Source organism: Opisthocomus hoazin, chromosome W (assembly GCF_030867145.1).
Source record: "Opisthocomus hoazin isolate bOpiHoa1 chromosome W, bOpiHoa1.hap1, whole genome shotgun sequence".
NCBI classification, from domain to species: domain Eukaryota; kingdom Metazoa; phylum Chordata; class Aves; order Opisthocomiformes; family Opisthocomidae; genus Opisthocomus; species Opisthocomus hoazin.
The window spans coordinates 45,494,902-45,513,615 of NC_134453.1; the positions used below are offsets into that span (position 1 = coordinate 45,494,902).

Genomic DNA, 18,714 nt, shown 5'->3' on the forward strand with positions numbered 1-18,714 from the left:
CCAAGTGCAAGGTCCTACACCTGGGTCGGGGTAATCCCCGCTATCAATACAGGCTGGGGGATGAAAGGATCGAGAGCAGCTCTGCTGAGAGGGACTTAGGGTACTGATAGACGAAAGGCTGGACATGAGCCGGCAATGTGCGCTGGAAGCCCAGAGGGCCAACCGTGTCCTGGGCTGCATCAAGAGAAGCGTGGCCAGCAGGTCGAGAGAGGTGATTCTGCCCCTCTACTCTGCTCTGGTGAGACCTCACCTGGAGTACTGCGTTCAGTTCTGGAGCCCTCAGCACAAGAAGGACATGGAACTGTTGGAGTGGGTCCAAAGGAGGGCTACAAAAATGATCCGAGGGCTGGAGCACCTCTCCTATGAGGACAGGCTGAGAGAGTTGGGCTTGTTCAGCCTGGAGAAGAGAAGGCTGCGGGGAGACCTGATTGCAGCCTTTCAGTACTTAAAGGGAGCCTATAGGAAAGATGGGGACAATCTTTTTAGTAGAGACAACAGTGATAGGATGAGGGGTAATGGTTTTAAACTAAAACAGGGTAGGTTTAGGCTGGATATAAGGAAGAAATTCTTTACAATGAGGGTGGTGAAACACTGGAACGGGTTGCCCAGAGAGGTAGTGGAGGCCCCATCCCTGGAAACATTCCAGACCAGGTTGGACAGGGCTTTGAGCAACCTGATCTAGTTAGTGGTGTCCCTGCTCGCTGCGGGGGGGGTTGGACTAGATGACCTCTAGGGGTCCCTTCCAACCCAAAACTTTCTATGATTCTATGACACCAGGTGCCCACAAAAGCTGCTCTATCACTCCGTCTCCTCAACAGTACAATAGAATCATATAGAATCATAGGTTGGAAAAGACTAGATTTGGTGACTAGAATGAAGACAGATACCACACTTAACAGAAGAGTTAAGCCTGAGCAGGAGGACAGCTCCTTTATTCCTGAACATGTTTTCTATAGATCATAGAATCATAGGTTGGAAAAGACCTCTAAGATCATCAAGTTCAACCATCCGCCCAACACCACCATGCCTACTAAACCGTATCCCAAAGTGCCACATCTACATGTTTTTTAAACACCTCCAGTGATGGTGACTCCACCACCTCCCTGGGCAGCCTATTCCAATGCCTGACCACTCTTTCAGTAAAGAAATTTTTCCTAAGATCCAATCTAAGCCTCCCCTGATGCAGCAGGAGCAACTCCACCACCTCTCCTTGTTGGCCTGTCTTTCCTAAAGAGTCTGTAGCCATCCATGACAGCATTCCAGTCATGCAAGCTGTCCTACCATGTCTGTGTAATTGCAATGAGATCACAGCCCTGCAACCACGCACAGGTGTCTAATTCTTCCTGCTTGTGGCCCATGCTGCATGCATTGGTGTACAGACATTTCGGAGAGGAACCTGAGCATGCTGGTTTCCCTGGAGGGGTACAAGAGGATCTGCCATGTCCATGCCCCCCCTTAAGGTTGTTGGTCTTTTGCTTCTCAGCTTGGGACACAGCTGAGGAATATTTGTCACTGCTCTGATTAGCCACTCTTAATCCCCAGCCAGATGGGATGGCTTGGGCATTGTGACTCTGCCCCCCACCCCCCGAGTCCTTCAGTTTAAAGCTCTCCACACCAGGTTGGCTAGCCTGTTGCCAAAGATCCCCTTCCCTGTTCTAGACAGTGAGTTCCATCCCTCTCTAACAGGTTATAATCATTGAAGAAAGTCCCATTGTCATAAAAGCCAAAACCCTCACGATGGCACCAGCCACGAAGCCAGGAGTTGATACCCATAATGCGCCTGTTTCTAGCTGATCCCCTTCCTCCAACTGGTAAAATGGAGGAAAAGATAACTTGGGCACCAAAGCTTTTTGCTTTCACCCCCAGGGCTTTGAAATCTTCCTTAATTCTGCCATAATTACGACTTACAGTGTCATTTGTGCCTACATGAAAGAGTAACAGTGGATAGTAGTCTGTGCTCTTTACAAGTTGTGGCACCCTCTTGGCCACATCTCGAACCTTAGCTCCCGGAAGGCAGCACACCTCGTGTGCCTCCCTGTCAGGTTGGCAGGTGGGTGCCTCAGTGCCCCTTAACAGGGAGTCACCCACCATGAGTACTCGTTGTTTCTTTTTACGGTACCCGCTGTGTGCTGCTGCTGTAGTTTCCTCTTGCAGATCTTGCTCCTGGGTGTCTATGGTTGTTAAAGCCTCATATTTGTTTTTGGTAGTTATGCTGGAAGGTGGAGGCTGAAGCGGAGTCCTGCTTTTGCAGGTCACCAGGGTCCAAGGTGCCTCATTCTCATTGGTGGTCTCCACAGGAGCATGGTTCTGCAACCATGTATCTATCTCAGCTCCTCTGATACTGCGTAGCCTTTTAACTGTTTCTTGCAGCTCAGCCACCTGGCGTATCAGATCCTCAACCTGCCTGCACCTTGTGCAGGCACTAACCAGTGCTCCAGAAGAAGGGTATGGGCACTTGCTGCAAGCTGCAGCCTGTACTGAAGTCTCCTTTGTTACCAGTTCCATCTGGGTGGAGGCATCAGACATCACAGGGGCACCCACTGTAGGAGCTCTGGTTTTAGCTCTGAGGCGAGTGCCCACCATTATGGCAGAGACCTGGAGCTCACCCCTCGGCTGTGGCCTACAGGCGGGTTGTAGGGCCCTCCCCGCACGCCCTGCCTGTGCAAACTGCCACGCCATGCCCTGACTGACGTGCCACGCTCTGTATGCCCACTCTGTTTGCCATGCTCCTTGTCGTTCGTGCTCCTTAAGGGCCATTTAAATCTCCCGCGGTTGCTCCTGGCAGCGCCCACGCCAATGTCAGCTCCACTCGCTTGCAAGAGCTGCCGGCTCCTGGCGGGTCTCGCTGCTCTTCCCTCGGGTTTCCCTGGCTCCGGGAACCCCCCTGTGTGCCTCGGTTGAGCGCCCAACCGCGGCTCGTACCGTCGCTGCCACCGCCTTTCTCGCCGATGTTCTTTTCTAGATCTGTATAGTTTTATGGAAAAACTGGACTATGTGCTTAGTCTTGGAGCACATGAATTAAAGCTGTGTTGAATGATTTTATCAATGACATTATCAGTCTGTGTCAAAATGAAAGCTGGTATCTAGATTGGAATTAGTGCATTAATCTCGCTACTGGTCTTTACTACTGAGATTTTTCCCTACTAGAAAAACTTTTTTTAGTGTGCTTTTTTCCCCAAACTGTTGGAAAAGGTTTTTTTTTTAGTTGCAGTGTCTTATTGCTAGACAGAATATTGCATAGAGATGTCATCTAATGCAGTTGAATGTCCATTTTCATCTCTAAAAAAGTTAAAATTCAGTAATCGGGTAAACGGGTGATTTGCTTTTTTGCTATGAAAGCTTTAAACACAGGCTTAATTTTTTTGGCCAGATCTCATGTTGGCTTGTTGGAGAAGATCTGGAGGATCCAGAAGAATTAATTTGAGATTAAACTGGTATCAGGTTGATTTAGACCTCACATCCTGATTGCTTCTTCACTCATAAGTGAGAATCATAGAACAGAATCATAGAATCATTTAGGTTGGAAAGGATCTTTTAAGATCATCGAGTCCAACTGTTAACCTAACACTGCCAAGTACACCACTAAACCATGTCCCTAAGCACCACATCTACATGGCTTTTAAATACTTCCAGGGATGGTGACTCCACCACTGCTCTGGGCAGCCTATTCCAGTGCCTGACCACTCTTTCAGTAAAGAAATTTTTTCTAATATCCAATCTAAACCTCCCCTGATGCAACTTGAGGCCATTGCCTCTTGTCCTATTGCTGATTACTTGGGAGAAGAGACCAACACCTGCCTAACTACACCCTCCTGTCAGGTAGTTGTAGAGAGCGATAAGGTCCCCCCTCAGCCTCCTCTTCTCCAGACTAAACAGCCCCAGCTCCCTCAGTCGCTCCTCATAAGACTTGTTCTCTAGACCCCTCACCAGCCTCGTTGCCCTTCTCTGGACACACTCCAGCAACTCAATGTCCTTCTTGTAGTGAGGGGCCCAAAAATGAACACAGTACTCCAGATGCGGCCTCACCAGTGCCGAGTACAGGGACATGATCACCTCCCTGCTCCTGCTGGCCACACTATTCCTGGTCCAAGCCAGGATGCAGTTGGCCTTCTTGGCCACCTGGGCACACTGCTGGCTCATGTTCAGCCAGCTGTCGACCAGCACCCCAAGGTCCTTTTCCGTTGGGCAGCTTTCCAGCTACTCTTCCCCAAGCCTGTAGCATTGCATCGGGTTGAGAATGGAACTGTATGTATAAAACCAAAAAAAGCCTCATTGTTTGTCTAGTTGATCTAATAATCCATTTTATTTATTACTGGAAGATACTGTGAACTGGAATGGATAACTGCTGTAAAAAGGGGTTTGGAAGATACATGAGTGTAATCGTCAAAATGCCTTTCAGGGCATGCAGTTTGGTAGCACTTCTGTCAATATGTGAAGGGCACATTCCTCCAGGTAGTGTACTTCTCCCAAGATAACCCTTCAAAGAATGAGAAACTGGGAATGAGAAGAAACCTACTGGTGATTCGCAGACAGCAGTTTTTGCATGTTATGCTTATGCTGTGTTAGTTTAGATCAAGTTTAAAAGAAGCCGTTAAGAATTGAGGCAAAACAACCCTCACTAGAACCTCATTGTCTGAGGGTACACAGGAAACCTGTATCCTGTTCTTTTCTGGACACTGCCATCTTCTGTCTGGGCTTTTAAATAACAATTGCGTTCTTGTTTTTTGGGGGGATTTGTTTTGGGTTTTTTGTTTGTTTGGGGGTTTTCAGGGTTGGGTTTTTTTTTGTTTTAGAAAAAAAAAAATAGGACCATTTTACAATCAGTTGAATTCGGCATATTAATTTCCTTAAACTTTCTTGCAAGCTGGGGATTCATTACCTCGCAGCTTTGTGATTTCATATGATAGAAATCATTATAACCGTAATAAACTATTCGCCTTTTTCGTTCAGGTGGTTTGTGGTCCTGGATTCTTTTTGTGTGTTAGAAGAGGATTGTAATCCTGTTATGTAGTAAAAATCCAAGGGAATTGTATAGCTCCATTCTATCCAGGAAACAGATTGCTTCTAGAACAGTATTTGCAGAATTTAAATTAGCTTTGCAGTAGGGGTTTGGGTAGTTTTAAATTATATGATAAAAAGTGGTGGTCTTGCTCTCTTCATCATCATTGATTCTCAGACAGGTAGTAAAGAGATCTGACAGGAAGCAAAGACTTAGTGTTTATAAATTGGCTCAAACCATGAGATTAAGCAGCAGCATTAATCTTTTCAAGAGTAATGTGATAATGTCACGGAGAAATGGAGCATACCTCAGTGGCGATGGCACATGCTTGTGTGAAGTGTAACAGAGTAAAAATACATTTTGCTATGATGTTTTATATGGTTAGTCACAGTCAGTAGCTGTTGTTGTTATTTATGAATTTAATATCAGTTCAAACAGGAAATTTCAGTTTGCAGTAAGACACCTGTTCAATTGTTCACAGCTTACTAAGAAGTTTTAATATAGGACACTTGCCTTGAAAGTATATCCCTACTTCAAATCAGTGCATTTAAAAAATTCATCTCTCTGCTTTGTTCCTGCTCTACTATCTAATTCCTGTTTTGAATATAGAAGTTTATTATTCCTCCTGGTTTCTTTGTTACTGTTTATAGCGAACCCTGACATTCAAGAATTGATCTTCCTAATGGGCATATGGGGTGAGTTAATAATATACTTTTATTACAGTGAATTGATGTGCCCAGTAATTGACAGTTGAAGCTATAAAAAAGTGTCCGATTTTTTAAACCCACCCAAACAAGCAATGACACCCTAATATTTTAAATATAATTTTCTATGTTCAGAGCACAGCAGAGGTTATCTTCATTTGTAGCTATGAATGTTTAGCAATCTTGCAAGTTCTCAGATCGCTAATTGTATCTGTAATCAAACTGGTCAGTGATGTCTCCTCATTCAACTTTGTAAAGCAGTGAGGATAAAAATAAATGCAGATCCAATTTTGTGCATAAGCTGTGGCATAAATGACAAAGTGTCTGCCTGATACAGAAAGTATATTGAGAGTATACCTGAGTAGGTTTTAAATGGAGGGAAATATACCACATTTATAGTTCTAATTAGTGGGGTATAAGTAAAAGGTTAATCATCTGGGATGTTGGAAACTCACACTTAAATGTTGTACAACAGGACTTGAATCTCGGGGTCATTTTGTATTTTAGGACATTTTTTATTTTAACGCACACTCTGTGAAAATCTTTGGGTCATTCAGATGAATGACTCATCCTGGGACTCATTTGATTAAGTTTCACAAGTTTCTATTGGAAAATTCCATATACAGTTAAATTTTGTGCCCAAAATCTTTGTCAAAGATTCTTATTCCCTGTGCTTCTCTTTCTCATGATTGGTAGTAATATTCACTTTAGTATCTAGATGACATCTATCTTCCTCATACTAATTTAACAGGCTATCTGTGTTATGGAGTTAGCATCTGCTTAATGCAATATTTAGCCAATCACTCCTTGCTTACAGAAGTGTGAGTGTTGGGTGTCACCAGCATTTTATACACATCCATGGCCCTATAAGACATGGTGCTATATTTCTGAAGTACCACGCAAATAAATTTAGATATGTCCTACCATAAAGTATTTCAGTGTCTAATAAAAGATGGTACACAACATATGGGTGTGATGAAGTTGAAAACAAACAAAAAAACCAAACCCAAACAAAACCACCACCCCCCCCAACCAAAAACTCTCAAAGCAAAATAAATATCCAATATCTAGTAGGGACAGGGTTGACTAAAATTTTTATATCTTTGTCTTAAACAGAATGTTGGCTTTGAAAGCCAAGGGAAGAAGCAGCAGGGAGAAAAAAGTAACACAGCGGTAAGTGCATAATTTTTATTTCCTCTGAATCAGCTGCACAATGCATTAAAATATAAATCCTTTTTTTATTCATATGATGTAATAATCAGCTCCAAAGCACTTGAATTGTACTCTGCATCATCTGTCATGTTCTTCTGAAGGTGACTTTTTTAGTTATATCTGTTGAAGAGACAAGTGAAATGTATTTACATGTAATTGTGTGCATATATAGAAAGGGGAATATATGGGGAAACTAAGTTGCAGGAAAATAAGTGTCTGTTTTAAAGCTTAATATCTGTTATTAAATGTTTTGACTTGTGGAGCATTTTATCTTTCCTAAGAACTAAAAAAAAATTATTTTAAAAGCAGTATAAGCATGTTTTCAAAAAAACTTCAGTAAAAGATTTTTGGAAATAATGCTTTGAGTGCTTGTTGGGCCTCTTACTAGCCACCCTAGATTTTTAACTTCATGCTTCTTCGGCAGTCATCCAGCTTTCGGCGCCTTCTGGGCTGGATGTTCCCCTTTCATCAGTCTGTTAGCTCCTCTTCAAGGGCGCAATTGTTAGTAAGGCATGCATTGTTTATACAAAGTAGTCAGGCCTAAATTAAACAAGGTCACTATGACCTAAGCATTTCTGCCCGATGTCACTCAGATTGTGGAAATGCTAATAAATATTGACACTTCAGTAACTATAATTTTGAGTCTTACTATGAAATACCAGTTTAAAACATACAAAATCTTCTGCATATATTGTCTGGCATTGCTACAAACAGCACGTAACTTAAGGAGATAGAAGCCCATGCACATACTCACTTTTTTCCAGCCTTTTGTGTAGGCTGCAAGGCTGTAGGCTTTGTGTGCTTTGGCATTCTCTGCTGAGCGAAGAAACTGTGCTGTTGCCACACTGCCTCAGCTCTGCTTACTGCTCCATATGGCTTGTGGCTTCCTATGGATAAATGACTAGTATTGCCTCTTCCCCTATGCTGGTTCATCTCTTGACTATGTTGTTATAGCTTAAGGGAATTAAGATAATTTCTCTCCCTTTCTGCTTGAATAGATGTTGACAGTTTGTGATACACAGCACTTACTCGTACAATAGATCCAGACATAATCCCTCAAAGGACTAAACCAGAAGTATAAGTGGTTTAATATGGTTTTATATCTCTTCTAGAGGCTTACCATCTCTTAGTCTGGTTGCTCTGTGTATTTAATTTTCATTGTTTTCTTTGTCTAGAAAGTCAGGAACTTGTCTTGTTTGTTTCGATGGATCTTTTTCACAGCAACAATGAAAGAAAATGGAGCTATTTAATGTAGACAGTAGTGAATTCTGAAAGCAAAGCAGTTCTGAAGTAGCTTGGTACAGCTAGCTGTACAGTAGCCATGATTATTTGTACTGCATGTTTAAAAAAAAAAGGGTTATGGTGGCTAGTAGGGGATGGAGTTCACTTCAGTGTCCTATTGGGATAAATATTTCATTCCCAGCTACATATTAATTCAAAAGTGACAAACACAAACCCCCAAACATGTTAGTTCCATAACGTAAAGCAATTCTGTACCCATTTGAAAACATCAGTGTTGAAATACTGAAACATCAATGTCATGGCTTTGTCATTCCTTCTAATGTTTTCTTAGTAACACTACAAATACCCAAAGAATATGCAGTCAAGTCGAACATCAGAAATGAAGCTCAGATCTAATGCTAATCTCAGCAGCATTGTTAATGGTATACAACTAGAGATCATTCTTCAGATGAAATGTTATAGTAGCACTTACTTGAATAGTTTGGCTGTCCTGATGGAAGCTAGTTTCTAGAGCTGCCTTAAAAACAGAGAAAAAGGAAATGTGAGACCACGAAGTTGCAACTACAGGGGCTGCAGTTGTGTAGTGATGGGGGGGGAAAGGGAGTTTATTATGTAGTGTTAATATAAACAGTCTATATAAATAATTTAAAAGACAAAATTACAGTTGTTTCGGTATCTGAACATATTCTAATTTGTTTTTCACTGTAAATTTAATCTATAATTTTCTTTGTCCTCTTTTTTGTTAAATGTGTTTCTGTAATGGATCTTGCCCTAAATTACAGGTCCGTACTTTTGTATACTTGTGCCTTACTGATGCCTTAGTCTAGGAATATAACAGACTATTGAATATTACTGCATTTCAGTTAAAGGTTTTGTAGGATATCTTATTGTGCAGGTATTTGCCAAGAGTTTTTTTGGATACTTATGGTGTTTTTTACTTGTCATAATAACTCTTCAGGTTTGTTTTAGCATAGTCAGTTTAGATAAATTTTTAAGATGGAAAATAACTGTTGCAATAAATATCTGGTTAGATAGTCTCTAGTTTCAATAAAGCAGGAGAATGCTCTTGTTGAACAAAAAAAAAAGTTGATACCATCAACTCCATTATAAATAAGTAAAGAGGTTTTATAAAATAGTTTGACTGAGAACTTCAGATCTTAATTGTATGAAGGATTTCTGAATCTTTTAAACCAAAACAAATAGAAATAGTAAATAGAAATCTGATTAGAATTTACTTCATAGAACACAAGCAGCAGATGATTTCAGTAAATGTCTCCAGAATTCACACCTGGCATTGATCTTCTGGGAGTTACTTGAAATTGTCTTGCTGCCCTGGCCCTTGGAGGTGGGTGTGTGTTTTTTGTTTGTGTATGTTTTTCTTAAAAAATATATATAGACATTGAGAACTTGGACAGTAATTAACTCCAAGAGAAGCTTTGAGTGTGGGCTGGATGAGTGGTCGGTGAAGTGGATTGAGAACTGGCTGAATGGCAGAACTCAGAGGGTTGTCATCAGCGGCGCTGAGTCTAGTTGGAGGCCTGTAACTAGTGGTGTCCCCCAGGGGTCAGTACTGGGCCCAGTCTTGTTCAACTTCTTCATCAATGACCTGGATGAAGAGTTAGAATGTACCCTCAGCAAGTTTGCTGATGACACCAAACTGGGAGATGTGGTAGATACACCAGAAGGCTGTGCTGCCATTCAGCGAGACCTGGACAGGCTGGAAAGTTGGGCAGAGAGGAACCTGATGAGGTTCAACAAAGGCAAATGCAGGGTCCTGCACCTGGGGAGGAACAACCCCATGCACCAGTACAGGCTTGGGACGGACCTGCTGGAGTGCAGCTCTGTGGAGAGGGACCTGGGTGTCCTGGTGTACAAGTTGACCATGAGCCAGCAGTGTGCCCTGGCTGCCAAGAAAGCCAGTGGAATCCTGGGGTGCATCAAGAAGAGTGTGGCCAGCAGGACGAGGGAGGTTCTCCTTCCCCTCTACACTGCCCTAGTGAGGCCCCATCTGGAGTACTGTGTCCAGTTCTGGGCTCCCCAGTTCAAGAAAGATGAAGAGCTACTGGAGAGAGTCCAGCGGAGGGCTACAAGGATGATGAGGGGACTGGAACATCTCCCCTACGAGGAGAGGCTGATGGAGCTGGGCTTGTTCAACCTGAAGAAGAGAAGGCTGCGAGGGGACCTAATATATACTTATAAATATCTGAAGGGTGGGTGTCAGGAGGATGGGGCCAAGCTCTTTTCAGTAGTGCCCAGTGACAGGACAAGGGGCAGTGGGCACAAACTGAGGCACAGGAAGTTCCATCTGAACATGAGGAAGAACTTCTTCCCTCTGAGGGTGACGGAGCACTGGAACAGGCTGCCCAGGGAGGTTGTGGAGTCTCCTTCTCTGGAGATATTCAAGACCCGCCTGGACAAGGTCCTGTGCAGCCTGCTGTAGGTGACCCTGCTTCAGCAGGAGGGTTGGACTAGATGACCCACAGTGGTCCCTTCCAACCGCTACTATTCTGTGATTCTGTGATTCTGTGAGTTTTGTTATCAGCTTTTGTATTTCAGCAAGCTAGGAGTAGAGTATCACTGGTTTTGCTTCTATCTTAGTGGCTGCTGAATCAGTAAAAGCAAAACTGATCTCTGCCCTCTCTGTTCCCTTTATTTTCTCAAAAAAATGTAGTAAACATCCTTCATATTTTTGCATTTTAATAATTGGTTATTTGCTGTATTTACTAACATGTTCCTCTTCCTGTTACCATTCTCCATTGTTATTTTATGAGTAATGCCTTTATTTCATTTGCTCTGAATGCTGTATGTGAACAAGTAGATTGTAGTCTTTGGTGTTCCCTGCCTGCATGAGGGCATGCAGGCATGGATGCAGTTGAGCATTGTTTTCATATCAGGAGAGGGGAGACTCAGACTATAGCTTCACATTAAAATGGTGAAATAGTTCAAAAAAACACTTATTTCCTACTGCTTGTTCTCTCTATCAGAGTGCAGCACTGTGGTTCATTGTTTTGTGCTGACCTGAGTGTTTGCCAGTCTCATTCAGTGAAATGAATGACATAACCAATATAATTGTGCAATTTTTTTTTTCTAGAAGATACAGAAAGAAATAGCTTGGGTGGGAGGGAGGAGGAGGTGAAAATACCTTAACTTGCTGTTGTCACCAAATGAGGTTTTCACACCACAACCAGAGAATGCCAATGCCACTTAAAAATCCCATCAGTGGCAGAGAAGAGCACTCAAAGGGGCAGGAAAACTCACCTGATCAACAGGTGGCTCACAGACTGGTGCCATCGCTGGAATTTTGCTTTCTTTGATCACGGGGATGTGTACACAGCACCGGGCCCGCTGGCGACAGACGGAGTCCAGTTATCTCAAAGGGGAAAAAGGATTCTTGCCCACAAGCTGGCAGAGCTCATTGAGAGGGCTTTAAACTAGGTTCAAAGGGGGAAGGGGACATCGCCCAGCTCACTAGGGATGAGCCCAGGCGTGGTGTGCCAGGGTCATGGGTGAGACTGACAGCCCAGCTCAAGTGTGTCTATACCAACGCACGTAGCATGGGCAATAAACAGGAGGAGCTGGAAACCATTGTACAGCAGGACAGCTATGACTTGGTCGTCATCACAGAAATATGGTGGGACAGCTCACATGACTGGCATGCTGTCATAGATGGCTACAGACTCTTTAGGAAAGACAGGCCAACAAGGAGAGGTGGTGGAGTTGCTCTGTATGTGAGGGAGCAACTGGAATGCATTGAGCTTGGCCTGGGGACTGATAAAGAAGGCATAGAGAGCTTATGGGTTAGAATTAAGGGACAGCCTCATATGGGTGATGTTATTGTGGATGTGTACTACAGGCCACCTGACCAGGAGGAGGAAATTGATGAGGCCTTCTACAGGCAGCTGCAAGCAGCCTCACAATCACAGGCCCTGGTTCTCATGGGGGACTTCAACCACCCTGACATCAGCTGGGAAGACCACACAGCCAGGCACATGCAATCCAGGAGGTTCCTACAGAGCATCGATGATAACTTTCTGATGCAAGTGGTGGAGGAACCAACAAGGAAAGGCGCCCTGCTGGACCTTGTACTGACAAACAAGGAGGGACTGGTGGAGGATGTGAAGGTCGGAGGTAGACTCGGCTGCAGTGACCATGAAATGGTGGAGTTCAGGATCCTGCGTGGAGGAAGCAGGGCAATAAGCAGGATCACAACCTTGGACCTCAGGAGGGCTAACTTTGGCCTCTTCAAGGAGCTACTTGGAGGAATCCCGTGGGTCAGGGCTCTCGAAGGCAAGGGGGTCCAAGAGAGCTGGTCGCTCTTTAAAAATCACTTCCTCCATGCTCAGGAGCGGTGCATCCCCCTGAGAAAGAAATCTAGCAAAGGAGGCAGGAGACCTGCATGGCTGAGCAAGGAGCTTCTAGTGGAGCTCAGGAGGAATAGGAAGGTCCATGGAATGTGGAAAGAGGGGCAGGCCACTTGGGAAGAGTACAGGAATGTTGTCAGAGCATGCAGGGATGCAACAAAGGCGGCCAAGGCCCACCTGGAATTGAAGCTGGCAAGGGATGTCAAAAACATCAAGAAGGGCTTCTTCAACTACATCAGCAGCAAATGGAAGGCTAGGGACAATGTGGGGCTGCTGCTGAATGAGGCGGGTGTCCAGGTGACGGAGGATGCAGAGAAGGCAGAGTTACTGAATGCCTTCTTTGCTTCAGTCTTCAGTGCCAAGGCAGGCCCTCAGGAATCCCAGGCTCTGGAGGCAAGAGAGGAAGCCTACAGAAAGGATGACCTTCCCTTGGTTAAGGAGGACTGTGTGAGGGATCACTTAAGCAATCTGGACGTCCACAAATCCATGGGCCCCGATGGAATGCACCCACTAGTGCTGAGGGAGCTGGCGGATGTCATTGCTGAGCCACTCTCCATCATCTTTGAAAGGTCCTGGAGGACAGGAGAGGTGCCCGAGGACTGGAGGAAAGCCAATGTTACTGCAGTCTTCAAAAAGGGCAAGAAGGAGGATCCAGGGAACTACAGGCCGGTCAGCCTCCCCTCCATCCCGGGAAAGGGGATGGAGCAGCTCATCCTGGAGGTCATCATCAAGCAAGTGGAGGAAAAGAAGGTTATCAGGAGTAGTCAGCATGGATTCACCAAGGGGAAATCCTCCTGACCAATCTAATAGCTTTCTACGATGACATGACTGGCTGTTTAGATGAGGGGAGAGCAGTGGATGTTGTCTACCTTGACTTCAGCAAGGCTTTCGACACAGTCTCCCATAACATCCTCCTAGGGAAGCTCAGGAAGTGTGGGCTAGATGAGTGGTCAGTGAGGTGGATTGAGAACTGGCTGAATGGCAGAGCTCAGAGGTTTGTCATCAGTGGCACTGAGTCTAGTTGGAGGCTGGTAACTAGTGGTGTCCCCCAGGGGTCAGTACTGGGCCCAGCCTTGTTCAACTTCTTCATCAACGACCTGGATGAAGAGTTAGAGTGTACCCTCAGCAAGTTTGGTGATGACACAAAACTGGGAGGAGTGGTGGATACACCGGAAGGCTGTGCTGCCATTCAGCGAGACCTGGACAGGCTGGAGAGTTGTTCAGAGAGGAACCTGATGAGGTTCAACAAAGGCAAATGCAGGGTCCAGTACCTGGGGAGGAACAACCCCATGCACCAGTACAGGCTTGGGACGGACCTGCTGGAGAGCAGCTCTGCAGAGAGGGACCTGGGTGTCCTGGTGTACAAGTTGACCATGAGCCAGCAGTGTGCCCTGGCTGCCAAGAAGGCCAATGGGATCCTGGGGTGCATTAGGAGGAGTGTGGCCAGCAGGTCGAGGGAGGTTCTCCTTCCCCTCTACACTGCCCTGGTGAGGCCCCATCTGGAGTACTGTGTCCAGTTCTGGGCTCCCCAGTTCAAGAAAGACGAGGAACTACTGGAAAGAGTCCAGAGGAGGGCTGTGAGGATGGTGAGGGGACTGGATTATCTCTCCTACGAGGAAAGGCTGAGGGAGCTGGGCTTATTTAGCCTGAGGAAGAGAAGGCTGAGAGGGGCCTTATAAATGTTCATAAATATCTGAAGGGTGGGTGTCAAGAGGATGGGGCCAGAGTCTTTTCAGTGTTGCCCAGCGACAGGACAAGGGGCAATGGGCACAAACTGAAGCAGAGGAAGTTCCGTCTGAACATGAGGAAGAACTTCTTCCCTCTGAGGGTGACGGAGCTCTGGCACAGGCTGCCCAGGGAGGTTGTGGAGTCTCCTTCTCTGGAGATATTCAAGACCCGCCTGGACAAGGTCCTGTGCAGCCTGCTCTAGGTGACCCTGCTTTGACAGGGTGGTTGGACTAGATGACCCACAGAGGTCCCTTCCAACCTCTGACATTCTGTGATTCTAAAGAGATGGTCTCAGTACACACTGTCTTCACAGTACACACTGTCTTCAAGTTTCAGCTCCTTGTCATGGGCCGTCAGGTTTGAGTCATACTTTCCTGTCCTTAAGAGAACTAGATATTTGTGAAGAATTTGTAAGAACCATGCTCTTTATTTCCTGTAAGAGCCAAGGATGTTTTGTATTCCTTAAAGCACCAAGATGCTTACAGTTTCCCCAAATTCACAAGGACTAGTGCTGTCTTTAGCTGAAAGAGATTCATTCAAATTGTTGTTCTGGGTTCAGCTGGGATAGAGTTAATTTTCACAAGAAGCCTCTAGGGCTGACCCAAACCAGCCAGTGAAATGGGATATTCTATACCATGTGACGTCATGCTTGGTATTTGAGTGGGGGAGCTGGCCGGAGGAGGGTGGTTTGCTACTCAGGAGCAAGCTGAGCATTGGGCAGTGAGAACATTGCATTCTGTATATTCTTTTTGTCAGTATTGTTGTTGTTATTTTCTTCTCCCTTTGCCATTCTTTTAAACTCTTCTCATCCCAACCCACAAGTTTTGCCTTTTCCTTCTGATTCTCCTCCCCGTCCCACCAGGGGGAGAGGGAGGAGTGAGAGAGCAACCGCGTGGTTCTTTGTTGCCGGCTGGGGTTAAACTTCGACAGTCCTTTTTGGTGCCCAGTGTGGGGCATGAGGCATTCGAGACAAAGATGGTAATTGGAGAGGTAACGGGCAAAAGATGGACTGAACAATGTGAAGAACGCAGAATAATTGTGGAGAATTTTTCTGTCATGATTGTGGTGAAGGGATGAGGGGTGGATTGTTTGTAAATTTTCCACTTCTGTTTGGTGTCGTGGTGATGTTATTTTAAGTTTGGTGTAGGGATTTTTTTTTCGTTGATGTGACTGAATTTTGTGAAGATTGTGTGATTAATGTGGATTTTAATGATAATTCTTAAATACATCATTCAGAGAGGTGAGGGGTGAAATGTTGTGGGTTTGTATGGCAAGGTTTTGGTAGCAGGGGGGGTTGTAGGGATGAGAAGCTGCTAGAGGCTTCCCCTATGTCAGATAGAGCCAGTGCCAGCTGGCTCCAAGACTCATTTGCCGATGGCTGAGGACAAGCCCATCAGCAACGGTGGTAGCACCTCTGGGATAACATATTTAAGAAGGGGGGGGGGGGGGGAACTTCTTCACAGGAACAGCAGCAGGAAGAGAGGAGTGAGACTATGTGAGAGAAACAACTCTGCAGACACCAAGGTCAGTGAAGAAGAAGGGGGAGGAGGTGCTCCAGGTGCTGGAGCAGAGATTCCTCTGCAGCCTGTGGAGAAGACCATGGTGAGGCAGGTTGTTCCCCTGCAGTCCATGGAGGTCCACAGTGGAGCAGATATCCACCTGCAGCCCGTGGAAGGGACCCCACGCTGGAGCAGGTGGATGCCTGGAGGAGGCTGTGACCCTGTGGGAAGCTCACACTGGAGCAGGCTTCTGCCAGGACCTGTGGACCCGTGGAGAGAGGAGCCCACGCTGGAGCAGGTTTTCTGGCAGCACTTGTGACCCCATGGGGGACCCACACTGGAGCAGCCTGTTCCTGAAGGACTGCAGCCTGTGGGAAGGACCCATGTTGGAGAAGTTTGTGGAGGACTGTCTCCCGTGAGAGGGACTTCATGCTGGAGCAGGGGAAGAGTGTGAGGAGTCACCCTGTTTCAACAGGAATATGTTGGGGCTTCTGTCAGTTGGCCAAATAAACCTCTTTTTGTTTGTTATGTTGCATGTTAGGCTTCCCTTCCTACTTCTTCATGAATTAAAAAACCCAACTGTATCAAGACCCTAATTTTTCCTCTGGCTGCAAAAACTAAACCTGAGGTAAACTTGTGTTGAGGCTTTAATGGTTTAGGGAACAAGGGGGTTTGGTTTGTGGGTTTTCCCCTCCTCCTCTGAGTTCTTTAGTAGATCTGCTTCTGCAAAATTTGGAGTTTTTTAGTGGTGGAGAAAAATAATGCATCACAGCGTTGTAGATCTGCAAAGCAATCTTACATTGATTTGGTGCCTTCAGATGGTCTCGTGGTGTATTATGAAACTAAGATTTTTCTGCTTGCTAGACTTCCCTGTTTTGTGGAAAGGGAAACAATGCTGTACTTTGTGTTTCCTTCCACCTTCTTTGTATTTACCCAAATTATCCATGGAGAAGTTCTTATTTTGAGCAATATAAGAAAAGCACATGTGTGCAACGTCACATTTCCCCATCTTTGGTAGTTATAACCATGGACTCTCTTCTGTAGTACATCCTTCCTTTCCTTCATTACAGTTTTTCTGCTTGGGCAACTGATCACAAGATAGATAGTCAGATAAGGAGGAGGGGGTGTGTTTGACTATGTATAGATAGATAGATTTTGGAGAAGAGTGGTGTTGTAGAATACTTGTGCCTATCCTGCCACACCTCTTTCCTAGTATTGGCAGTCATCTCTATTGTAGAACACCAATGCTAAACAATTCTTCATATATGTTTAGAAGTAAAATATGAACAAACATAAGAGAAATTTGAACCAAATCACATTGTGTAGTTTCCTACATTTACTGTAACGCAGCTCTCTTGGTTCATTCTGGTTTTTGATTTGTTGTAATTAGATGTACGCTCAAGTTGATCAAATCAATGATTTTGGGTGGGTAGGCTTTTTGGAGAGGGTTATTTATTTGATACTTAAATATGAGTTTGACTATTTTGGCTTGGGACATGAGCTGTGAGTTTAGGTACTTTAATTGATGTGATAATTGACTGGAGATACGACCTAACATTGTGATGTTGTACAGGCATTTGTTTATTGATCCATGTTTCCAGTGCTGTGGATGCATGTGATCTTTTTAAAAATCCTTCCTCCCCAACCCAAAATCTCAAGATCTCTCTTACAGAATAAAGGAATAAGTTAGGAAAACTAAATATGTGTGTTTTGCATTGTTAGGCCTTGAGTTTTGTTGCTTCAGAAACTTTTGAGACCTGAGTGAGTAAGAGTAGGTATGAAAACAACAGCCACTGAAAAAGAAGGGGAAAACAGTTTTACCAGTGTAACATCGTTCTTTTTAAGGGATTTTGAATGAAAGAGAGTATCTTATTTCTGTATTTATATGAACCATCTAGTTAACTTTTTCATACTCTGGAAACCAAAACATAATTCTCAGAAGTTGAAATGACGTGACAAAGCAAATTTATTGATGGCTGCAGCTAGTATGATATAGGTGTGTCTTCCCCTGCCAGACTTCTGGTAATCAACTGCTATGGTTTAACCCCAGCTGGCAACTAAGCACCATCCAGCCAGCTACTCCCTCCCTTCCGATGGGATGGGGGGAGAATCGGAAGGGTAAAAGTGAGAAAACTCGTGAGTTGAGATAAAGACAGTTTAAGCGGTAATGCAAAAGCTGCGTGCACAAACAAAGCAAAACTAGGAATTCGTTCACTGCTTCCCTTGGGCAGGCAGGTGTTCAGCCATCTCCAGGAAAGCAGGGCTCCATCACACATAATGGTTACTTGGGAAGACAAACGCCATCACCCCAAACGTTCCCCTCCTTCCTCCTTCTTCCCCTAGCTTTCTGATGCTGAGCATGACGTCATATGGTCTGGGATATCCCTTTGGTCAGTTGGGGTCAGCTGTCCCAGCTGTGTCCTCTCCCAACTTCTTGTGCACCCCCAGCTACTCACTGGTGGGGTGGTATCAGAAAAGGCCTTAACTCTGTGTAAGCACTGCTCAGCAGTAACTAAAACATCCCTGAAAATTAACTCGATCCCAGCCAAAACCAGCACATCAACTCACACATGCAATCTCTGCTTCCAGTCCTTGTTGTTTCCAAGGCATATATTCTTCTTTTTATAGTCCTGTTTGAAGAGACTACTGTTGGTGCTTCTTTTTGAAGTGGTGTGTTTTTCCACAACTCTGCAGATTGCTGAAACGATAGAACAAAAGGAGACAATATTTCTTTTTATTAAAGGCTTTTTTGTTTGTAAATGTTGGCAGTGGAATTCCTCTTGTGTCTTCACGTGCAGCCTCTGAGGCTTGAAGAAGATGTGGGTAGATCTGACTCAGTGAGTATGTCAGCTTCAGTAGCATCTTTGGTATCTGGCTGTGGGTGGCTGGTGGATGCCATGCTGGAGCCTGTTCCTGTGGAATAAGTAGGAGGAGGTTATGCTGTCTCTTTTGTTGACTTTCCCATTCTG

The 18,714-nt window shown here is 44.8% G+C and overlaps 1 protein-coding gene across 9 annotated transcripts in view; it reads left to right on the plus strand.

Annotated features, from left to right (window-relative positions):
* Nucleotides 1-18,714, plus strand: part of LOC142365622 (erbin-like) — a 174,264-nt gene that overhangs the window by 44,939 nt on the left and 110,611 nt on the right. For 8 of the 9 annotated variants that reach the window (XM_075446590.1, XM_075446589.1, XM_075446594.1 and 5 more), the window contains one exon: nt 6,820-6,876. The gene's annotated coding sequence lies outside the window, so the exon portion shown is untranslated. Of the gene's footprint in view, nt 1-5,649; nt 5,695-6,819; nt 6,877-18,714 lie in introns of all 9 variants that reach the window. The other variant, XM_075446591.1, reaches the window with a different exon arrangement.